Raw genomic sequence first — 8434 nt, 5'->3', positions numbered from 1 at the left:
CTAAAATCTGATTCATCAGGTAAACACAATAAAGAATGGGAACGTAAATTGGATTATGTATTCTAAGTTGTAATTCCTCTGTATGTCCTGTTGGTGACCTCAGTGAGAAGTACTGTTAAGACGCCTCTTAGCCGTAACGAGTACTCTGGAGCACTTTCGTTATCTCATTTAGTGTTTTCAATGACGCCTTTAAGCTACTTATGGTTTCGGGAAACAGTCGGCAAATCTTAAGATGTTCGTAAGAGGGACTTTACGACGCTCTTAGGCTTAAGATGCTTTCGGGGAACTGGGCCCTGGACTGTGGAAGATGTCTGTCCATCAATTTAATTGACGGCAAGATAGTATCCATTACCTTTGACTATCTTTAAGTGTCCAATTTGTGATGTAAAGTTTTATCTTCCCAAATATTTGCAACATCTACAGTTACTTCATCAGCATCTTCCTGATTTCTGCATTGTTTGCATTATATTTAATGTAATGAAAGTCTATTGTCATACTTGCATTAACAGAACAGCATTAATTAATGGGGAGACTGCTGGGGTTGACAGAGGGGATGGTTGAACAACTGTTTCCTCTGATGAAACACAGTCTTGTTTTTTAAGGGGGGAAAGTTATGCAAATCATCATTGGTTCAGTGAGTATACTTCATTAATTTCTCCTGGTAAAGAGATTTTTTTCATGAAGGTGTTTTAGGACCACATGTTATTTTTTTCTGCCTATTGTTTAATAACGCTCAGCATCTCTTTTGCTACTAAAACCATGAGTAGGAAAATTCTAATTCCAATGATTGTTCTTTCAGGTACCCACACCATAAAAATACACTGATGTCCTGTGGTGTCTGATCACTAGATATCCATTTCTTAACGACCACAGCTCATCTGGATATGTATTTTATTTTTTAACGTTTTGTTATGGAAAACATTATTCCTAAATTGAATTCCTATACTAGCCTACTCTGTCTGAGCCTCATAATTCATGTCTTTACTCAAAGGAGACCCTGCTGGAGTGTCTTAGGAATAATTTTAAAAAGGAAAGGTCTCCTTTGATAAACTTGATGACGGTGCAGGAGATGAAGAGAAAGTTTGGTGTCAAAAGACAAAGAGTTGTGGACCATGTGCCTCTGGAGGACCCACCTGGACATCAGGTGCCATTTTTACATTCTTGCTTGTCTTTAGTCCGTTTGTTTGCTTGTCTGTATATCTATATACTAGCTAGTCACAGTAGCCACTGTTTGTCAGTACAGATATCTTAATATTACACATTTCGCTTTGCTAATTTCAGAGAGAAAAAAAGTGCAGAGTGGGGGTCCAGATGTCTTCTGATTATGAGCCAACACAAGAGGTTTGTAATATGTTTGTAAATGAAATGTTGAATCATACAGCAGTTGGGTCCGGCTACATTATTTATTTATATCTGATTGAATGAAAGACTATCTGGCTTGAGAACATACGTACATTTGTGCAAACTTTGCCCACACTCACATACGTAAATTCAGTTTTGCATTCTCTGCATGTCTTTTTTTTTCAGATTATGTTGGACCTTGAAGCAGTTGGGGAGGACTACCACAGCTTTTAAGAGCATATAAACGCCATAAACAATTAGTTGTGCCGTCGTCAGCCAGATATTAGTCATATAATGGACAGGATGAGGCAAACTGTCTATAAGAGGGTAGAGCAAATGGGAAAGCCAACTGAGGAGGTGATGATATGTTCCCATTTCTTTGGGTGTCAGAGCTGGTGAGTAGCACAGTCTTATAGTAGTATTACTATAATGTGAGTTCAGTGCTGTTCAGGAGTAAGTTCTATAACCATTTATTGGTAACTACAATTTTCTCTGTTTTGTTCTGTTTGTTCATTTGTAGATGCATCATGAAATGAAGTTGCGGTTTGGACTGGACTTAGAGCTAAGCCTGCATAACACCCTCAGTATATTGACCCCTGACGTCATCAGAGTGGCTGACAGTGGGAGTCAGAGGGAGAGGCTGTCAAGCCTACGAGATACTAACACAGATGGTAAGTCACCAGCTTCTTCTTTTCCCTTGCACCCTTCAATTATTTAATAATAACTAGATGTACCGCATAGCGGTACAAAATATGACCGCCGCTCAGTCCTGTACATCCGTTCCGCGAAAAGAAATCACACTTTGTCTCCATCTTTTACTCCATCCGCCACTCTTGAAACTTTTGTGTATGCTTGTTTGGCATGCCTGAGTGTGTGTGTGCGGCTGCACAGAAAGTAGCCTACTGGTGCTGAAAAGGTGAATAGATTGTAGAATAGCCAAAGAAGATGTAGCATTGTTATAAAACCTTTAAAATCTCTAAACAATCACAAGTAGGGCAGTTCATCACAGTTCATCCATTGCAACTGGATTGATGAAAGGTCACTTACACCTACCTGTAGGCTACATTGTATTTGGGAAAAGCAAAAGGTATCAGCATAATGGTATTTATTTATTTATTTATTTATTTATAAACAAAAACATCTCTGTCAGTTCCATGCCGTTTCAACAGCTATCAAAAACAAAGGTCATTTTGGATGGATGGATTTTTTTGTGAATGTTTCTTCTTCTACATAAGATTTTAGTCATCTTTAGTTCATGTGATACTTTTATTGTCAATGCACAAATTAAGTAACAGTAGTCTGAAACGTTATTGTTAATGCACAAATTAAGTAACAGTAGTCTGAAACGAAATGCTGTTTTACATCTAACCAGTGGTGCAAATAACTGACATGTCCAAATGGGCCTTGATGAAATGCGCCGCTAGACTGTTCATACACATTTTAACGGGCCAAAGTTGAAGAGCTGTTGTCCGTTATTGTTTGTGCAAATATAGGCTGATTCATGTTCCCTTGCATTGTGTAACTGAGGTCCATGGCTAGTCTGACTTTCACCAGACCAAGCTCAATCTTTTAAGAAATCAAAAAATAAATAGCTGGGCAGATCAGGCTGGGTTCACCCAGCCTAGTCCATAGGCACCGATATTGTTTAATTTTCCGATTGAGATATCCACGCTCTGGCTATTCTAAATGCAAAATGCATCAGGGAGTTATGACAAAACTGTAACTAACAAACTAGATCCTAATAGAAAGCTGTTAGCTTCCCTAAGCTACAGGTAGGCTTATAAGGTAGGCCTATTTACAACATAAATTGTCAATAGGCTATGCTGGCTTACACAAATAAAATCTCCTTTGAAACCAATGGCTCACGCCTTTACAGTATCAAGCGGACTTAAACTGCCATATTGTGGCGAAAAAGTTGTAAAAAATTCACGCAGCTCCATTAGTCAAGGAAAGCGAATGAAGTAGCCACTTCTAAATGGGACCCACTACACAGTAGTTTAAGGTGTGTTGCTAAAGCAGCCATAATGAAATGAAGGTGTCATTATTTGGATACTTCACACACACATGCTTTTTAATTTCACAGACTACAACTACCAAGCTGGAATCAAAGCACATCGATTCCCCTCTGACACCCTGCACGCACTTAAAACAAAATAAACAGGCGTCTCAGTCTTACGCATGTATAGGCAAAACTGTATCAGACCGGTGTATTGTTGGTAAATCTTCCATTGCACAGAATGATTTTTGTAGCACGTGCAACAAATGACAGTCGAAAGATACAATTACAGTGCTGCTATCAATTTGCTTGGTATAACCGCATTTATAGTTTTCTACAAATGCAATCAATCAAATTGGCCTCCATCACTCAACCAACGCTAACGGTAACATTACCTAGGTCCTTATTGATATTATAAGATTAACGTACCTGCAGTAAAAACCAAGCATGTCCGATAAACATCCTCAGATTTATTTCGGCTTCAAGAAGAAATGGGAATTAGATAGATAGATAGATAGATAGAAAGATAGATAGATAGATACTTTATTGATCCTCAGGGGGAAATTCAAGAATTACATTTCATGTTAACATCCTCCTATCCTTATTAGACGTTCTTTGCGGTAAACTACAGTCCTTGTAGGAAGCGTCCATTGTTTTTCCAACCTACTTTTAACTTCCAACAAAATGACGTCTCACTGCAACGATGCGCCATCTAGTGGACAAACGACTACTTATCGCCAATACTGGAAATGCAGCCATGATGATGATGATGAATATTTATTTTGGCTTTCTTTTAATCCTACTGAATTTGTAATTATGTATCGGCCGTTCTAATACCGATAGTATGTGGGTGCCTGTGTGTGTGTGTGCATGTGTATATGTGTGCACCACCATCTACAGGCCAATGAGTGTACAGTCACTAAATGTACACATAATTATCTAATATATAATCTAATTTTTTTTAGACCCCCCATGGATGAAATTCTACGAAACTTGGCATACCCCCAGAGAATGCCAGGTCAATCATACACATAAAAAATTTGGTGCAGTTCTGAACATCTTAACTGAAGATAGGGGCGATTAAAGCAGAATAATATTGCATTTTCATTTTTACCGGGGGGGTGCAAATCACAAATGAGTGATTATGGGCCAGGTTGATGTGGGCCCTTGAGACCAACATAACCATACAAGATTCTTCATCCTCAGTGCCACGGTTCAGGTAGTTATTTAGGAAAAACTGCTTTTTTTGCGGTTCGGGTGGCCCCCGGTGACGAAATGAATTTTTTCCGTAAAAGTCTAGTGGGGCTACATACCCACCAAATTTCATGTGCCCCGGTGGTTCGGTGTCCTGGGTATCGTTGACCAAAAATTCAGGAAGTAGATGACGGGAAAAAAAAAAAAAAAAAACTTTGACAATCCCTATATGACCGCTTCGCTAGCGGCGGTCATAATAAGATCATTAAACTATGTTTTAATGAAATCATTATTTGTTTCTTTTGAAATTTCAGACCTTCAAAAAAGTGCTGCTGTCCTAATTTTGCCTGCCCTTTTCAAGGAGGATGCCAAGTTTCTGTATTGTTTAGACGAGGTATTTGATATTTTTAACATTACAATTAACATTGCTTTATGTTGTCAATTCACATCATAGACTCTTACAGGAGATCCCTTGTACATTTCTCATTTGCATTAGGAACCACTGTGTTTCCAACCATCATCTTCCAGGGTTGCCAGGAGAGCATCCATAAAGATGGATGGCATCACAATAGCAAGTGGAGAGATGGATGCCCTCCAATGCCTGCTGGAGGTGTATTACATCTTTGGTGTGGAGTACCACATGCAGATTAAGGACACACTGGCTTTTACAGAGCATTATTTGTTCAAGATACCAAGTCAAAAAAGAGTGTCGACTCCTGTTTTGAGACTTTACAATGAAATTGGCTAGTCTTCGTTAATATTACCTTTTATTTGATGATATACTTAATACATTTGCTTGATTATTTCTAAATCTGTGTGTGGCCTTCCTGTTCATGTTTTTATGTGTAGAGCCAGGCACAACTCTTTCATAGTATTACAGGGCTTACAGCATGTAAACAAAGGTTTGTGTAACAAGTTAATGGGTATATTTTCATTTAAAGTAAAAGCCTCCCTCTTTCCTAAACAATTTTACAAATATTATTGATAATCACTATACAATATATTCATCAGTGATCACTAGTAACCATTATCATTATTTATGATTAAACATTCAAATATGATCAACAAGTAATAAAAGGTTTTGGGGGAATGAATGAACCTCTTAAAAGTTACTATTTAGAACCCTTTTATAAAAAATGAAAGAACCCCTAAGGGTTCTTTATATTGAACCCTCTGAAATGGTTCTATATGGAACCTTTTGAGGGTGCCATATATGTACCAAGTTATAGAACCCTTAAAGGTTCCATTTAGAACCTTTTGTTTTAAGAGTGTATGATAGAGAGAAACTATGCCCCCTGGGGGGCGTTTTACCCCACAAGCTATGACTTTTTAAAAAATTGTTTAATTTTTAAAATATAATTATATTCCTTATAAATAACATATGCTGTCAAACTACAGACTTCACTATTCATCTATCATACATCAGTGTGATATCCTGCATAACATTATTCTCTTAAACACTTATTTACTAATATCTGAAAATTATAGCACTTACCATGTAATCCTCTTCTCGTTAAATATGTCGCTGGTGTCAGCTTCTCCGTGGAAATGTGTATATCCCCGTTGTCAACGTAGTGCATAGCAACAGTAGAAATGTATTTTGACTCCCACTAGTGGTTAATTTGGGAAAAACAGATGGGGGGCGTTTTACCCCATAGGGGCGTTTTCCCCCACTCTACCCTAAGTAAAGTAAAAATATCTGAAAAATTAATTTGTACTTTGTTACTTCCCATCTCTGATAATAAGTGTATGCCGAAAACGATGGATAGAGTAGAATTTCTTTTTTTTTGGACATGAAGGCATCAATCTTTCTGCTTGACACCCATGTATTCTGTGATATTAGGTTACCATAGCTAAAAAATTTTGATTAAAAAAAGTGCTTTTATGATGAATGTGTTGGTAACGGCTACACCATGGGACAGGTATTAAATTAAGCGAAATAAAGTACATACAATTATTGTAGCCTACCAGAAAACACCAATTAAGTATGTGAAAATCATGAGTAAGCAACCATTAAAAAGTCTTGGCTTGTTTTTGTTTACTAATTAGTGGTGCTAAACATCAGATTGAATGCGTTTTTAATAGAATTACACCCTGTGGACAGACCCGAATTCTGGGAAATAATGTGGAGTCAAGGCGTCCAAAGATTGAAACCAATTCAATACAATGTGGGAGCTGCTTGGTTTTTGGATGAGTGTGCTGAGGTGAAGAAGGTCATACGCCTACTAGACATATGCTCATGGGAACAGCCTCTTAGTGCTCATGGGAACAGTCTCAAACTCAAACACCTGTTCGTGCAAACAGGATATGGAGAAATGTATGTTCAGCTCTGGGAGGACATGAGGGGAATCAAGTGAAGAATACGTAGACTTAACACAGCCTACTATGCAGGCTGTATGGAGACAATAAAGCTGTTTGCTCTTCCAGATTTCGCCAGTAAGTATGCTAAAAGCTATAGGCTACTGTAGGCTACCACACATCCAATGTATTCTTTCTTCAGGGAAGCCCCTGTAAAGTCTCTGAGCAACAGTTCAAAGGCGGTTTTTTAGTAAGGGCTACCGCACGAAACCTTGTGCAATGACAGGATGACACTCAATTGGCTAAAGACCATAGCGCCATGGGAGGGCGGTTCTATGTTGAGCAGCGCTTAGTCCCTCGCATCACCACCAATATGAGCGGGCTATTACCACCCCCAGCGTAGACAGTATGAAATAGTCTAAGCTTTTGGCGGTGATGGGATAAACAGCTAACAAGGCAGAAGATTACAGACCATTGTATTGTTGTCTCCGCTTTCGTACTCCTCAGGCACATTTAGAAGAAAGGACATAGACAAGTGAGTATTTCTGCCTCAACTGTTGTTTCTTATTTATGGGGTAGACTATTTGCTGTAAGTCTATATGAGGCTATTGTCATGCACATGCCTGTGAGATCCACCAGCGCGATGCGCCGACCAGCATCCGGATCATCATTGCTGTCAAGTGTAGCGACGAGGCGGTCCTGATAAGCTGATGTAGGCTAGGATGTATTGCCTAGTCCTAACGTTACCTAGGCAATAACACCTGTCGTAACGTTACATTTCCGTTTATTCCGTCCTCGTTTGGGTAAGTAATGCCGGTGTGTTTTCTTGCCTTCAGTCGTCACCATGCTGATTTCCGTCGGTTTCAACAGGATACTCAGTAGGCTAGACTACCCACATCATGCACGCTCGCATTGTCTCTATCGTAGCCTAATCCGCGACGAGTAGGCACGTGGGTCGCTATTATCAGTCAAATAAAGCTATTCCGCATTAAGCACACTAATGGTATTAGCATGTTAAGAAAAAACCGACATATAGCACTACATATTGATATTATCGTGTTAAATGTCCGTCAGTTTAGTGTCGTTTAGATGCCTTATGTTATTATAGATGCATCATTTGTTATTGTAAAATGTTTGGGAAAAAATGCCTTGCGCACTTAATGAAAATAGCTAGCATCAGGGTGTGTCAATTCATGACTGTTTGGGGTAGGGGGATACCTGACACGAGATTCCAATGGCAGTTTTATGTGGAGGTGGACAACTATTCATCTGAAGGACAGTGGCAGTTTCCTCTGAAATCGGTGATTTGATGTTGATGTGGTTTTATAAAATAGGAGGACTAAGCCTTACGTAGCCCACATCAGTAGCCTAGGAGGTCTAGGAGTGGCTCGCATGGTGCTACATTGATGCTGCATTCTAAGCCTACTGAACATTTTAGTGTAAGGTGTTGATTCTCATGCTAACTGGAGCTCATGTGGATTCAGTCGACCTCCAAGAGGTTTTCATTTCAGGTAACAAATTCCAAGAATCCTAAAAAACCTCATATTAACATCTGGAGTAACTTTCACTCTTGATTAACGATAGGAATAGGTTATTCAACGTGAG

The 8434-nt window shown here is 38.9% G+C and overlaps 1 protein-coding gene and 1 long non-coding RNA gene across 4 annotated transcripts in view; both read left to right on the top strand.

Annotated features, from left to right (window-relative positions):
• Positions 1 to 264: 264 nt before the first annotated feature.
• On the top strand, positions 265 to 5482 carry LOC125293697. The gene is made up of 6 exons (XR_007193398.1): positions 265 to 1144; positions 1282 to 1341; positions 1528 to 1736; positions 1862 to 2012; positions 4846 to 4925; positions 5028 to 5482. It is a non-coding gene; the product is annotated as an uncharacterized LOC125293697 (long non-coding RNA).
• Positions 5483 to 7200: 1718 nt separating this feature from the next.
• Positions 7201 to 8434, top strand: part of slco4a1 (solute carrier organic anion transporter family, member 4A1) — a 55385-nt gene continuing 54151 nt past the window's right edge. For 2 of the 3 annotated variants that reach the window (XM_048241757.1, XM_048241754.1), the window contains exon 1: positions 7201 to 7364. The gene's annotated coding sequence lies outside the window, so the exon portion shown is untranslated. Of the gene's footprint in view, positions 7365 to 7511; positions 7633 to 8434 lie in introns of those variants that run through there. The other variant, XM_048241755.1, reaches the window with a different exon arrangement.

This window comes from Alosa alosa, chromosome 4 (assembly GCF_017589495.1).
Source record: "Alosa alosa isolate M-15738 ecotype Scorff River chromosome 4, AALO_Geno_1.1, whole genome shotgun sequence".
Classification (NCBI taxonomy): Eukaryota; Metazoa; Chordata; class Actinopteri; order Clupeiformes; family Clupeidae; genus Alosa; species Alosa alosa.
Note: the sequence above shows the minus strand (reverse complement) of the source record. Positions and strands in the feature narration are given on the sequence as shown.